Source organism: Tamandua tetradactyla, chromosome 3 (assembly GCF_023851605.1).
Source record: "Tamandua tetradactyla isolate mTamTet1 chromosome 3, mTamTet1.pri, whole genome shotgun sequence".
NCBI lineage: Eukaryota > Metazoa > Chordata > Mammalia > Pilosa > Myrmecophagidae > Tamandua > Tamandua tetradactyla.
In genome coordinates this window covers 201,841,392-201,857,831 of record NC_135329.1, presented here as the reverse complement: position 1 = coordinate 201,857,831, position 16,440 = coordinate 201,841,392, and the positions used below count along the sequence as shown (strand labels likewise).

At 38.3% G+C, this 16,440-nt stretch overlaps 1 long non-coding RNA gene across 1 annotated transcript in view; it reads left to right on the top strand.

Annotated features, from left to right (window-relative positions):
• LOC143678166 (uncharacterized) overlaps positions 1-15,498 on the top strand; it is a 48,705-nt gene extending 33,207 nt beyond the window's left edge. Inside the window, exons 4-5 of the long non-coding RNA XR_013173096.1 lie at positions 10,465-10,537; positions 13,944-15,498. This is a non-coding gene — a long non-coding RNA (uncharacterized LOC143678166). The remainder of the gene's footprint in view (positions 1-10,464; positions 10,538-13,943) is intronic.
• Positions 15,499-16,440: the final 942 nt, after the last annotated feature.

The following is a 16,440-nucleotide window of genomic DNA, read 5'->3' as shown; positions in this document are numbered from 1 at the left end:
TTTATACTTCCAACAAGAACATATACATTCCTGTTGCCATACAACCTCACCAACATTTAATAGTATCTGTCTTTTAATTTTAGCTATTCCATTGGATGTATAATGGTATCTCATTGTGGTTTAAAAAATTTTCCCTGATTTCAAATAAAATTAGATGCATTTCCATGTGCATATTGGCCATTTGTGCATTCTCCCATTTCCTATGGGTTGTTTTGTCTTTTCATGCTTGACATGTATATTTTCACATATTTTGGCTACCAGTCGTATGTCATATATATGTATTGCAATTATTTTCTTGAAGCATGCATCTTGCCTATTTAATTCCTTAATGATTTTTTGATGAGCCAAAGTTGTTAATTTTGATGTTTATCATTTATTTTCTTTCATGAGTATTGCTGTTTCAACTTGCTGAACTGCTGTAATGCAATACCAGAATGGATTGGTTTTTCCAAAGGGGATTTATTAGGTTAAAAATGTATAGTTCTAAGGTCATGAAAATGTGCAAATTAAGGCATCAACAAGAGGATGCTTTCACTCTAGAAAGACCAGCTGTGTTCAGGGTTTCTCTGTCATGTAGGAAGACACATGTCAACCTCTGTGGTCCTTCTCTCCTGGCTTCTAGTTTCAGTTTCTGATTCCAGGGGCCTTTCTTAGTTTCTCTGTGCAAACTCTGGATTTCACCTCTTAGCTTAGCGTCTCTTGGGGACCCCTTTCTGTCTCCAAGTATCTGTTGCTTGGTTTCATCTCTCTGCTTTCTATAGTGGCTCTGAGTTCTCTCTCTGTTTTCTGTCTTTTATTCTCTTCACAGAGGATTCCAGTAAGCAGATTTAGACCCACCTCGAATGGGCAGGGTCATATCTCCATGGAAACAACCTAAATTGGTCTGTCCCCACAAGGTTGAATTAGAAGAACATGGCTTTTCTGGGGTACATAGCAGTTTCAAACCAGCACAATTGTTTGTGGGTTTATATTAAGCCTTGAAATAAGGGAGAGAAATACAGAATAAAAGACTTTAATGCTAATTTAATTGTCAATCAAAATAAGTATAAGGAAAATAAATACATTAAAGGGATAATGTTCACATAATTTAAATATTTATTATAATATAAAACCCATAGGAGAATTAAAATAGATAAAGGGCATTAATTAGATAAATCCAAGAAAAACACATTACATACAAACCAAAAATGCACACATATAGTCACCTTATAATTAGAAAAAGAAAAAAAGAGTTACCACTTCTCATATTCCAAAATGGAAGCAGCTTTAAAGGATTATATTCAGTGTTGACCAGAGGAGTAAACTGGGATCATTTATCTGGATTGAGCCTAATAATATGTATATAAAGCATTTTAAAACAAGTGTTGTCTTTTGACCCAGTGTTCCAATTTGCTAGCTACAGGAAAGCAATATATCAGAAACAGAATGGCTTCCAAAAAAGGGAATTTAATAAGTTGCAAGTTTATAGTTCTAAGGCTGGGAAATTGTCCAAATTACAACAAATCTATAGAGATGTCCAAATTAAGGCACCAACAAAAGGTTACTTTCACTCAAGAAAAGCCAATGAAGTTCAAGGTCTCTCTCTCAACTAGAAAAGCATATGGTGAACATGGCATCATCTGCTAGCTTTCTGTTCTGGCTTCTTTTTTTTCATGAAGCTCCCCCAAGGGCGTTTTCCTTCTTCATTTACAAAGGTCTCTGGCTGGTGGACCTTTGGCCTCGTGGCTATACCTTGGTTCTGCACCTCTCTCCTCATTCTCAAACTTTCTCCAAAATGCTTCCTCTTTTAAAGGATTCCAGTAAAATTATCAAGACCTACCTGGCATGGATGGAGTCACATCTCCCTCTATTCAAAAGTTAATCCCCACAATTGGGTGAGTCACATCTCTGTGAAGATAACCTAATCAACTTTCCAACCTATAGTACTGAATAAGGATTAGAAAAAACGGTTGCTCCCACAAGACTGATTAGGATTAAAACATGGCTTTTCTAGGGTACATAAATCCTTTCAAATTAGCACACCCATAACTCCAAATTTTGGGCTTCATTCCAGTGGTGTCAACAGCAATTCATATGCAAAAATATTCATTAAGTTTTTCTTTATAATGTTGGACAATGTGGAGCAATGCATCTGTTCTGGTTTGCTGGCTGCCAGAATGCAATATACCAAAAACACAACGGATTTTAAAATGAGGGAATTTATTAAGTTGCAAGTCCACAGTTCTAAGGACGTGAAAATGTCCCAACTAAAGCAAGGCTATAGAAATGTCCAATCTAAGACATCCAGGGAAAGATACCTTGTTTCAAGAAGGCTGATGACATTCAGGGTTTCTCTCTCAACTAGAAAGGCACACTGAGAACATGGCAGCATCTGGTAGCTTTCTCTCCAGGCTTCTTGTTTTGCCCAGGACATTTCCTTCTTCATTTCTGTTCTAGTTTGCTAGCTGCTGGAATGCAACACACCAGAGATGGATTGGCTTTTAATAAAAGGGGATTTATTTTGTTGGTTCTTCAGAGGAAAGGCAGCTAACTTTCCACTGAGGTTCTTTCTTACGTGGAAGGCACAAGATGGTCTCTGCTGGTCTTCTCTCCAGGCCCCTGGGTTCCAACAACTTTCCCTGGGATGATTTCTTTCTCCATCTCCAAAGGCCTGGGCTGAGCTGCAAGTGCTGAGATGAGGAATGCCGAGCTGCTAGGCTGTGCTACATTGCGTTCTCTCATTTAAGCACAAGCCAATTAAGTCAAACGTCATTCATTGCAGCAGACACGCCTCCTAGCTGACTGCAGATGTAATTAGCAACAGATGAGGTTCACGTACCATTGGCTTGTGTCCGCAGCAACAGAACTAGGTATGCTCACCTGCCAAGTTGACAACTGAATCTAACTAACACAATCTCCAAAAGTCTTTGGCTGCATGGGTACTCGTGGTCCTCTCGTCATTCTGAAGCTTTCTCCAAAATGCTTCCTCTTTTAAAGGATTCCAATAAAGTAATCAAGACCCACCCAGAAGTCATATCTCCCTCTAATCTAAGGTTAATACCCACAACTGAGTGAGTCACACCTCTGTGGAGATAACTTAATCAAGTTTGCAACATACAATAAGGAATAGGAATTGAAAGAAATGGTTGCCCCCACAAGATTGGATCAGAATTAAAACATGACTTTTCTAGGGACATAAATCCTTTCAAACCAGCACAATAACCATATAAAAATAGAGGAATGGTTAAATAGGAAGTGGTACATCAACGAATTTCCAATATTCTGCCATTAAAATGCTGAGTTTTTGAGATATGTTCTCAGATTGGGGCATGTCCAATAGGTGAGAACAGCAGGTTTAAAAATTTTTGTGTAATGATTTACAGGTTCAACACAATTCTAATCAAAATTCCAACAGCCAGTTGGGAAAGCCAATTATCAAATTTATTTGAAAGGTTAAGAAGTCCCAAATAACTAAAACCATGTTGAAAAGGAAGAATAAAGTTGGAGGACTCACACTTCCTGACTTTAAATCTTATTACAAAGCTACCATGGTCAAAACAGCATGGTATGTACAAGAGACATACACCAATGGAATTGAATACAGAGTTCAGAAATACACCTCACATCTTTGGGCAATTGCTTTATGACAAAGCTGCCAAGTCCAATCAATTGTGAAAGAAATGTTTCTTCAAGAAATGGTGCTGGGAGAACTGAATATCCATATGCAAACAAATGAAAGAGGACCCCTTTCTCACACTATTTGCAAAAATCAACTCAAAATGGATCAAAGACCTAAATATAAGAACCAGGAACATAAAACACCTAGAAGAAAATATTGGGAAGCATCTTTAAGGTTTCATAATAGGCAATAGTTTCTTAGATTTTATACCTAAAGCACAAACAATGAAAGAAAATGTAGGTAAATAGGACCGCCTCAAAATTAAAATCTTTGGCACTTCAAAGGGCTGTATCATGAAGGTGAGAAAAAACCTATTCAACGGGAGAAATTATTTTGAAACCATATATCTGATTAGTGTTTAATATCCAGAATATATAGAGAAATCCTACAACCCAATTTAAAAATGGGCAAAAGACATAAATAAACATTTCTTCCGAAGAGGAAATACAAATGGCAAACAGTACATGAAAAAGATGTTCCATATCTTTAGCTAGTAGGGAAATGCAAATCAAAACCATAATAAGATACCATTGTGTACCCTCTAGAATGACTACAATTCTTTTTTTTTTTCAAGAAAATTACAAGTGTTGGAGAAGCTGTGGAGAAATAGGAATCACTCATTCTTTGCTATTGAGAATGTAATATAGTGCAGACAGTTTGTCAGTTCCTCAGAAAGCTAAGTGTAGAATTACCATATGACCTGGCTATCCTTCTACTAGGTATACACACGGAAGAATGGAAAGCAGGGACTCAAACAAATATTTGCACACCAAAATTCGTAATGGCATAATTCACAATTACCAAAAGATGGTACCAACCAAGTGTCTACCAACAGATGAATGGATAAGCAAAATGTGGTATATACATGCAATGGAACATTAATCTGCATTAAAAAGAAATGAAGTCACGGTTCATGCGGCAATGTGAATGAACCTTGAAGACATTATGTTGAATGAAATAAGCCAGACATAAAATGACAGATACTGTATTATTTCATTCATATGAAATAATTAGAATAAGCAAACCTATAGAGTTAGAATCTAAAGTATAGGTTACCAGGGGCTGAATTAGGGGTAGGGAATGGGGAGTTAATGTTTGCTTTGTACAGAATTTCTATTTGGGTTGATTGTAAAGTTTTGGGAATGTATAATGGTGATGGTAGCATAACATTGTGAATTTAAGTAACAACACTGAATTACATATGTGAATATGGTTAAAGGGGGAAATATTAAATCACATGTTACTAAAATAAAAAATAAAAGGTAAAACAGAACTGTACAACACTGTGAACTTATTATAAATAATGGCTGTTAGTTAGTGGTAGAATTGTAAAAATGTCCTTTCATGAATTATAACAAATGTACCCCACTCATGCAAGGTGTTAATAATAGATTGGTATGGTGGAAAAAATACACCTTAATGTAAACTAGGTATTATAGTTAATAGTATAATTATAATAATATTTTTTCATCAATTGTAACAAAGGTACCACACTAATGCAAAGTGTTACAAATGGGGGAGTATATGAGAATGCTGTATTTTTTGGATGATATTTCTGTAAACCTAATGACTTCTCTAATTAAAAAATTTCAATTAAGAAATTTATGTGTAATGCAATACTAATTTTCTAAAATAGAACAAAACAAAACATAAATATGCATGAGGCACAAAGTATTGGAAATAAGTATTTCAAGAATTTGACCATATTCATTTAATATTTGTTAGTAGTAAACAATAAGACAAAGGGTAAGTTTTATTATCTACTTTATGCTTTTCTGTATTTTACAATGGGTGTTTATTTTTACAAGTAAACAAGATAAACATTCTTTAAAAGGGTGATTTGTTTTAACAAGTAAGCAAGATATACATTCTTTTAAAGGGTGTACTGTGACAATACAGGTTTTCAGAACATATCCAAAAAATAGAACAGGTTATTATTCACCAACAAATAAATAGGGGTGTATATGAAGTGGAAAGGTCCAGCACTACAGAGCTAAGTTACAAAGAGCTTAGCTGGGGTGTTTGATGGTTAGTTTTGTGTATCAACTTGGCTAGGTTATGGTGTCCACTTGTTTGATCAAGCAAGCATTGGCCTAATTATTACTGGGAAGTTATTCCGTGAGTTGAAATCATTAGTTAATTGATTAATGTAGGTTGATTACATTTATAATCAATAAAGGAGATTGCCTTCAGCAATGAGAGAAGTCTCATCCAATCACCTGAAGGCCCTAAAGGGAGAACTTATGATTTCATCAGTGAGAAAGAAGAATTTCTATCCTACTTTAACCAGCAAGCATCTTCTGGGGAATTCATGCATCTTTCGGGGAATTCATTGAAACCTTCAACAGAGTTCTTAACTTGCCACCTGACCTATGGAATCAGCATTGGAAATCCTGATGGTTGCCTGAGCCAATTTCTGTAATAAATATCTTAATGTTTACATACATATATATGTAAATACATATCCTGTTGGTTCTGTTTTTCTGGAGAACCCTAATTAATACAGGTGTCTAGGGCCTTTTCTCTTTTTCTGGGCTCTTATTCTACTGCTCAAAATGGCACCTTCCGATTTACTGGACTAGTAAAATTTCCAAATCAACAAGTTGGTCATGTAATATAACAGAGAGTTAAGAGTTCTTTAAACTCCCTGCTATTTTATGCAACTGCACAGAAGGAGAAATAAGGTAATTGCATCTTGTATCTACAAATTGGTTTCATCTTAATGTAATAATTTGATCTTGCTCAAGGACTACCTTGTTGCATGCAGTCAGATTGTGTATATTTATTTAATGCAAGCTGTATATAAGCCAGTGTCTGAGATCTTTGGAGATTCATGGATGAAAACAGCATGTGGAGAACCAGCATCCACTAGAGCTGCTTCTAGTATGACCAAGGTGAGGCACTCTAGCAGCTGCTGGAGATGTTTCTAATGTGCCATGCCTGTTACAAGAGCTCAGTACTTGGAATCTGAAATTTTATAAGTTTTCTGATGCCAAAGATAGTATAATGTAGTTATGTGCCATTGGAGAGTGCAAGAAAAAACATTTAATTAAGTGTAAATTGTTTCAGTACCAAACATTAACTTATAATGATCTATAACTGAAGCAAACACGTTTTTCTTTTCCTTAATCATTTTACAGCTATTTATGGGGTGACTTTGTAGAAGATTTGTATTTTGTTAAGATAGTGACCTGGGTTTATAATTAGGAGAATGGAAGGTGCATAATTAAATATTTCAGAAACTTCCCTAGAAACAAACTGGCTTCTATCAGTGGTTTTTGCGTCTTAAAAATCCAACTGAGGTGCCTATTTCATAAGAATGACGCATGTACATTATATATACATAAATAAGTAAGTGTTCTGGGTGCCTGGGATTCAAAGTTCACATGGAGAAGATAAACAAATTCAAAACTGGCCAACTGCCTCTCTCCCCATGGAAGGAACTACAGAAAGAACTTTGAACTGTGATGAAGGAACTAATTTTATTTTCCTAATTCAAAAGAATAAAACCAATTTGATCTGAGCTTTGGTGATTGGGTGAAGAAAATAACATTATGAACAACACACAATATAAAATATTCATACAGCCCCATTTACCAAAACTATTTAAATGGCTTATAATTTGACAAATGATCTCCAGTTAAAACATTGCCTCTTTTTATTCTCTAATGCAGAAAAGAATATTTTTGACATGTCCTAGAGTAACTGTGTTTGTCAACCTATGTTATGCAAAGTGTCATGATTCTAATAGGCAGCATTGAAACCCTGTAGTTTGAACAGCAAGGCCCCTCTCATCATGGGGTCTTCGTTATCTTTGGAATGTTCACATGCTCGCATGGTGCCGGGGTATGGGTAAAATCAAAAGGAGTGAGCTTCAACACTGACATTCTTTTATAGTTTCATCTTATTTTCATGCTGGGATGGAATTGTTCATTCCTCTTTCATCCTCTGCTAGAGGAAAGCTCTCCTGATTTTGCAGACAGTCTCTCTCCCACTTGGTCCTACTGTCTGTCTCCATAGTATAGCGTATTCTGCATGAGTACCAGATAGCAGATGTGGCTTTGCCCAGTAACAAGTACAGCAGAAAGTCTTTCACAGACTTTCCACAATCCGTGAACATATGATCAGTCTAGGATAACACACTGTACTAAAAATATACCGGAGAAATGCTCCTGTGGTGATAAACAGGGAACCTGAATCGAGGGGGAACTGTGCCATGTGCATAAGCTTCTTCAATATATACATCTGTGTGTGCAAGGATGATGATGGTCTGTCAATGGAAGATGCCTGGATGCACTGATGTTTCTTTATTGCAAGAACATTTAAGAATGTGGGCATAGTGTGTTTGTCCTAAAACCCAAACTGTGTGTTAAATGGATAGAAATTTAAAGGTACTTATCATGAGATGGTTGGTTTGAAAAACAGACATCTATATAATTTCCATGATAACTTCTGAAAGTGCATGGTGATACTGGATTATCTTAGTAGGTCTGGAGAGCAAATTTAAGAGAAAAAGGACTATGTATTCTATATTTATACTGAATTTTTCATTCCTTCTTTAGCTATAAGGAATCATTTTTAATAGAAATTAACAATATTCCCTGAATATTGGATGTACATACTATGAAGGCCTTAAGCAGTGATTATCAGTTTTTGCAGGAGAAATCCACAGATTCCATTTTCTATTTGCTGGAGGGAAGATAGAAACAATATTTTTTTTGTGTTTTTTTAGAACTGTTCAAATGACTGTGTCTGATCTTGAACTGCATGATATAACCATGAGTCCAAATTCTGGATTTGCTTTTGATTCATGTACTAGTCTTATGGTTCTGAAGCCCAGATGGTACCTGCTTCCCCAGGTGCTGGAGAGCAATCAGATAGAGTACAGAGGACAGTATCTAGGAATTAGAAGACTGATGTTCACACATAGGCTCCCCTCCAATGTGTAACTATGGACCACCAATTTAAACTCTTTGTGCCCCACCTATAAAATGTGGGAAATAATACATGTGCCACTGGGTTCTTGTGCATTGAAAGGCCTGACCCGTAAAATGTCTTGGTGAATCTGTGTGAATAGTTAATACACAATTAATGCACCCCTCACTGTCCTCCAGTGCACTGTTTTGAGTAAATATCTAAGAAAATGAGATGGTTTCATGCTTAGCAGAGCATGGTGGTTGAGAGAGTGGCAGACTCCTGATTGAATCTGACCCCACTCACTACCTGGATAATGGAAACAAGTCACTTGAATTGACCCTCAGTTTCTGATCTGACACATGGGGATGATACCAATATCTGCCTTGTGGTTGTGGGCTATTGTGAGGATTAAGTGGATATTACTATCTGACAAATATTAAGTGTTCCATAAAGATTAGTGCTGTCATCACATGCATGTGGTTGTGGAAGTCTTACTTAGACAAGGCTAGTCATTCTGTGCATTTACATTTCCCTTGAATATTACCCCCATGGAATGAAACCTTGCCCTAGCTCCATCAGTGGAGTCTCTAAATTCCATTCTTACTCATCCCTGCTGCTGCACACATGTGCACTGCATCACATTTCATTGTAAATACCTAGTGTGCCAGTCTGAATCTGTGGTGAAACCCAGAAAAGCCATGCCCTTTAATCCTCATTCAATATCACTGGGTGGGAGCATTTTGATTGTTTCCATGGTGATGTGACCCACCCAATTGTGGGTAGTAACTTTTGATTAGATGATTTCCATGGAGGTATGTCTCTACCCATTGAAGGTAGAGTTGCTTTACTGGAATCCTTTAAGAGAGGAAACATTTTGGAGAGAGTTCCTTTTGGTCAAGCCATGAGAAAGCCAGCAGATGCCACCGTGTTTGCCATATGCCCTTCCAGCTGAGAGAGAAATGTTGAACGTCATTGGCTTTCTTGAACCACGGTATCTGTTCTAGTTTACTAGCTGCCGGAATGCAACACACCAGAGAAGGATTGGCTTTTAATAAAAGGGGATTTATTTTGTTAGTTCTTCAGAGGAAAGGCAGCTAATGCTCCACTGAGGTTCTTTCTTACATGAGAAGGCACAGGATGGTCTCTGCTGGCCTTCTCTCCAGGCCTTTGGGTTCCAACAACTTTCCCTGGGGTGATTCCTTTCTGCATCTCCAAAGGCCTTGGCTGAGCTGTGAGTGCTAAGATGAGGTATGCTGAGCTGCTTGGGCTGTGCTACATTGAGCTTTCTCATTTAAGCACCAGCCAATTAAGTCAAATATCATTCATTGCAGCAGGCACTCCTCCTAGCTGACTGCAGATATAATTAGCAACAGATGAGGTTCACATACCATTGGCTCATGTCCACAGCAACAGAACTAGGTGCCTTCACCTGGCCAAGTTGACGACTGAATCTAACTACCACAGTATCTTTCCCTGGATGCCTTAAATTGGACATTTCTATAGATTTGTTTTAACTGGGACATTTTCTCAGCCTTAGAACTGTAAACTAGCAACTCATTAAATTCCCCTTTTTAAAAGCCATTTTTTTTTTCTGGTATATTGCATTCTAGCAGCTAGCAAACTAGAACATTTGGTGTCAAGCTTCTTTTCACCTCTGAACTGTCATCTACTCAGTGAAAATGACTTATACCTTTCTAGGTGTCTCAGCTTTGGGCCCAGTATTTGCTGGTGGATAAATATGAAAAAATGCTTAAAGGGAAGAAAGATTCTTAGTCTTTGAATTTTCTCCTATTAAAGTATGTGTTTTCAGGGTGGTGTGTTCGATTCCCAGTATATAACCATGTAAAAAAAAATAAAGTATATGTTTTTAATCTATAATCTTTTTATAGGCTTGAGTTGGTGGATGTCTGTGAACCATCTCACATTATATGCAAAATTGACTATGGGTAACCAGTTTTCCAGGTAAGGGGTCCAAAGTTTCATCAACTTCTCAGGGTTGTCTGTGGTGCTAAATTACTCAGGACCCATTAATAGAAGTGCCTAATTTTTTTTCTATGAACATCATTTTCAAAAATTCATTTGATCTTTAAAATTCTAAGTCCCAGATTAGATGTGGCTTGGCTATTTGCCTCTTCTTATTCTTGCTTCATCTGTTTCTTACAGTATCAGCTGCCTAAAAATAATGCAAACACCTGCCATGGATGTTATATCTGCAATCTCTGTCCAAGGGGCAGAAGAATTCAGACTGAAAAATGATCAATATGACTCCTTTAAAAAGTGATTTGGTTCTTATGTCAATATGTATTCAATCCACGCAATTAAGAGATAACCAATCATTACAATATCTAGAAAAATCAGATTGGCTAAAACACATTATCTGCCTGACTGATGAGGCATAAATACAACCTAATCTTCCCCTCTCTCCATCCTCACTGCCTACCAAGAAAAGAGGAGCAAAGTGAAGTGTTTGTGTTTGAAAGGATTACGTGCCCTAGAAAAGTCATGTTTTAAGCCTGATCCATTTGTGAAAGCAACTTTTACTTTTAATCAGTATGCAGTACTTTAGATTGGAGGCTTGATTAGATTATCTCCATGGAGTTTTGACTTGCTTAATTGCGGGTATTAATTAGAGAGAGATGTGACTCCCCCTATTCCAGGTGGGTCCTGATTAGTTTACTGAAATCCTAAAAAAGAGGAAGCATTTTGAAAAGATTTGAGATCTGAGAGAATGATGACAACCACAAGGAGAGTCCACGCAGCCAGAGACCTTGGAGATGAAGAAGGAAAACACCCCCGGGGAGCTTCATGAAACAAGAAGCCTGGAGAGGAAGCTAGCAGACCTTGCCATGTTCACTTTCCAGTTGAAAGAGAAACCCTGAACTTCATTAGGCTTCCTTGAGTGATGGTAACCTCTTGTTGCTGCCTTAATTTGGACATTTTTTAGACTTACTTTAATTGGCTTTAGAACTATAAACTAGCAACTTAATAAATTCCCCGTTTTTAAAGCCATTCCATTTCTGGCATATTGCATGCTGGTAGCTAATAAACTAGAACACGAGGTCAGCAGAAAAAGAGGAGTCATTTTTAACAAACATAATATTTCAGTTATTGCCTAATCACTCATGATTGATCCTTAATTCACTATTTAAACCGAGAGAAGAATGAGGAAATTTTTACTTTTTTTTTTTTATAAACAATCAAATGATGTAAGTTAGCAGACTAAAAATAAGGCTTCAAGAAAATAAAATTTTACCTGTGTCCCCTAATGGCAAAGAACAGGAAAGAGGTTCTTGTTCAGGAAGTCATGCCTCAGATAGTAGGGCAGGTCTGACATTCTCAATATTGAACTTCCAAGCCTGCCCTGTTTTCTAGTTTGCTAGCTGCTGGAATGCAATATACCAGAAACAGAATGGCTTTTAAAAAGGAGAATTTAATAAGTTGCTAGTTTACAGTTCTAAGGCCAATTAAAGCAAGCCTAAAAAATGTCCTAAGGCCAAGAAAATGTCCCAATTAAAACAAGTCTATAGGAATGTCCAAACTAAGGCATCCAGGGGAAAATACCTTGGTTCAAGAAGGCCAAAGATATTCAGCATTTCTCTCTCAGCTGGAAGGGCACAAGGTGAACATGACAGCATCTGCTAGCTTTCTCTCTAGGCTTTTTTGCTTCATGAAGCTCCTCAGGAGGTGTTTTCTTTCTCCATCTCCAAAGGTCACTAGCTGGTGGACTCTCTGCCTTGTGGTTCTGCAGTGTTCTCAAGCTTTCTCTAAAATATTTCTTCTTTTAAAGGATTCTAGTAAATTAATCAAGACCCACATAGAATGTGTGGAGACATTGTCTCCATCTAATCAAGTTTAATACCCACAATTGATTGAGTCACATCTCCTTGGAGATAACTCAATCAAGTTTCCAACTTACAGTATTGAATAGGGATTAGAAGAAACCATTGCTCCCACAAGATTGATTAGGATTAAAACATGGCTTTTCTAGGGTACATAAATCCTTTAAAACCAGCACAGCCTCACATTCTCATTTCTAGGCAGCAAAAAGAAAACTGGGGAGCAATTTCAAAGCAAGTGTTTTCTAAGCAAGTGAGGCAGAAGATACACATTTCAATTCTGCTCATGTTCCATTGATAAGAACTTAGTATTACGGTCATATCCATCAACTGAAAAGACAGGATAAGTAATATACTGAGGCACCTAGGTACAACCTATTACTCTAGAAGAAGGTGAACAGATTTTGGTTGGACATGTAACAGTCTCTGTCGGATATGTGGAAATACAGTTAAGATACATGGGGTCAAAATTGAGCAAAACAACTGCTTTTGAGAAATAAGTGGATTCTTTATTTCTCTTCCTTTAAATAATCTTGAGTTCTAGGCACACACACACAAAAATGGGATAAAAGAATATGAAAGATGCTTGAGGAAATAACAACATAGGTTTGGGGTTCAGCAGAATGGACAATAAAGAATGTTCGGATCTAGAGTTAAGCCCGTCCCATTTGGACAAGGCAACCATGAAAGACCCAGACACAAGGTCATTGAGAGCATGGGAGAGGGCACTGGCTGTAAGCGGTAGGGATAGGGGCATGGAGCTCAGAGCTCAGGTGCACGTCTCTGGAGTCCCTGGAAGGTCTGGGAAGAGCAGATGAAAAGCTGGTCTTGAGAACCTGGAAAACAAGAAGATCTTTAGTTCTTTCTGGAAAATTATGTCTGGCTGCTAAAACTAGGTGCATGGACACCAAGAACAAAGCAAGGCTCTACTTACTGGAATCAGAATGAAAGGAAAGCCCTAAATCAGCTACACTGAAGTTTAATACAGAGTGGCTGAGCGTCACATGTAGGTTCTTATTATTGATTATTCTTAGGAGCCTACTTTGGTTCCACAGGCTAAGGTAAGTTAAATCTGTAGATATCATTGGAATAATCCCAGTTGTGGACTTGAGGAACAGCAAGGGGCCAAGAAGAAAAGCCATTTTAGTTCCTTGAATAAAATCTTAATCTCTGGGTTATTTTCAAAATGGATACGTGCTTTTTAAACAAGATGGCACAGCCATAAATTGCACAAGGAAACAAAGGTGAAAATATTTTAAAGAATGGGGTGGAGGGGAATGAGAGTAGGTTGTTACAAAAAATCAGTGAGATGGTGACATTTGGGAGAAGGACAAGGAAAATCAGTCTGGGCCACATGTTCCATGACAGCTTCCTTTCTGCACAGGCTCCAGGACTGGATGACCCTGGTGGGCAGCCTCTAAAATGACCCTTAATAATTCCCACCTTTGGGTTCTCCAACTGTTGGGGATTATTCTCCCCTTGAGAGTAGGCTGGTTCAATGACATGCTTCACATGCTCCTACTCTCTTGCAGGCTTATTCTGAAGGATGCCAGCTACTGTGTTGTGGGCTGCCCTTTGGAGAGGTGCACGTGGCAAGGAGCCCAAGTCTAACATCAATCACCCAAGAGAAATTGAGACCTGAATATACCCATGAGCATGACCTTGGGAGTGGCTCTCCCTCCAGTGAAGCCTTGAGGTGATTGGATTCCCTGTGGACCGCTGTAAGAAATTTTGGCCAGAGGCATCCTGTTAAGCTGCCACTGTATTCCCGACCCACAAAAATTGGAAATAATAGTGTGTATATTTTGCTTTAAGCCACTAAGTTTGGGGTAATATATTTACACAATAGATAACTAATAATCCCCTGGACAATGCATGGCATTGGTTCTCAAGCAAGGCAAGGTGAGAAATATTCTGCTGATCAAAAAGGTTCTAAGGCACAGGTGGCCAGCTCTCGACCAAATCCATGATGCTCTTCAACAGTGCAGCATGATTGCTGGAAGCAGTTGCCAAAACAGGGACTACGTTTTTCAGCTCTACCCCACCCCTTCACTTTTTTTTGAAGCCACGGGCTTAGCTTTCAGCACTGGAGAGTGGGTGGCTCTTCCAAGCCTGGAGAAGGTATGTCATCTCCACCCTTTCTTTTCCCTACCTGCCAGTCTGGATCCCTGAATGACTATGAGGGACACTGCTGACCCCTCATAGAGGACAGTTATATTTATTCTCTACTGTGATAAAGCACACGTTTTTCTGGAATTGATGACACCTCAAAAGTTTAAGAACTACTTTCTTAAAATTTCTCTTCCTACACTATTTGGAACATTTTGGTCGAATATCAGCGCTGCTATTTTTTTCTCCTCCTCAAAAGGTCTCCTTAAAAGTTATTACTAAAGGGAAATTTTACAAAAGCCATATGAAAAATGTGTTTTTAAAGCGCATTGCATGTGTTTGCTCAATGTTTATTCTGGCTCCCTACATTTTCGTTAGACTATAGACTTCATTAAAACAGCAACCATGTCTCTTTTTTTTGAAAGTGTCTTTTATCATAATACCTAAAGCCAGGTCCTTTGCAGGATGGAACATAAAAAATGTGATTGGTTCCTGCTAATGAGATGTCTAATCAAGTTCATTCAGAAGTCAATGGAAACACTAAGGATAAAAATTTTATTTTCTATTCCACTGCCTATTAATAAACTTTGACAGATACATATTTATTTTAGATATAGGAAGACGAAAGGAAACAACTTATAAGATGTATTGATTTAACAAAGGACACTAATATCATGTGATGGATAATTTGCACATAGGAACAAGAGGCGAGTATGATGATTCTTTCATCACTGTTGAAGGTGGCCTATTTAAAGGAGGCTCAAGTTTGGGGATATTACACAATGTCTTCTACGGATGCTGTGTGTTAACAATGTTGTTTCTGAGCTAGGCTTTGCCCCACTGAGCTCCTCTACTGGGTCGGAGTTGGCCTGAGGAAATTCAAAGCACACAGAACTACTGCTGTGATTTCACTATTAGGTTAAGTCTTCCTTCTATCAGAATGATCAAACGATGCATTTGCTTACTCATTACCTAATAAACAATGTGAAAATGAACTAATGTCATTATTATTTCAGCTGGCTAGGTATGTTTTTTAAAATCAACGAAAATGAATTCGTTATGGACCAGTTTTTATTTGTGGATCTTTTTTAAATGTTTCTGCTTTATAGATGAAACAATTCTGCCACAATTCTGTTTTGGTGTGAGCCATTTCATTAAGTTCGTTGCCTTGAAGGTAAAAGCACTTCAGGGAGATCATGATGTACTGGACTTGGGGTTCTGCCTGGACTTGGGTTCTACCACCTCTATATAAAGTAGACGATTTCAGATGCTGCCTATAAGAATTCAGGTTTTATGTACTGCCAGTGGCTCTCTAGGAATCTACTTGTTAAATTTAAATGCAGGGGGACAGTGATAGCTGCCTTATCTCAATGAGTACAGGATTGACCGCCAAAAAGTCCAAAACAAAGAAGAAGATCTGTTTACACAAGAGACTTTATGAAGCACAGGGCACCAGAAGCTCAGCTCTGGGACATACAGCCTAGTGCATCAGAGCTTAAGAGAAACACGTCTCCTCCCTCCTGACAAGAACTCAAGTGATTTGAGTGGTGCCATGAGGTCGGGAGAGCAGGCAGTGCCACTGGGCATCAGACACATTTGCAGTTTGAACATGCTTTGGTTGGTCACATCCATGACCAGGAGCAGTGTGCCCAGTGGGGTCATTTGCAGCCCTGTCCTGGCAAGGTGCATCCCTCAAGTGGCTGGCAGGCAGCAGACATGGAGAAAGATGGCCAGGGCATATGTGAAACACCCCAGGGCAGTACAGGCAAGGGCTGAATCTCAGGCAAGGATCCAAATGCCTTACAGCCTGTGCACCTTGGAGACAGGAGAGCGGGACTCTCCCACCCCCCACCCACCTTGGTTAATGGAACAGTCATTGCCTCAGGGATTCCCGGTACTTGGGGAGCAGGTGAAGTGGCT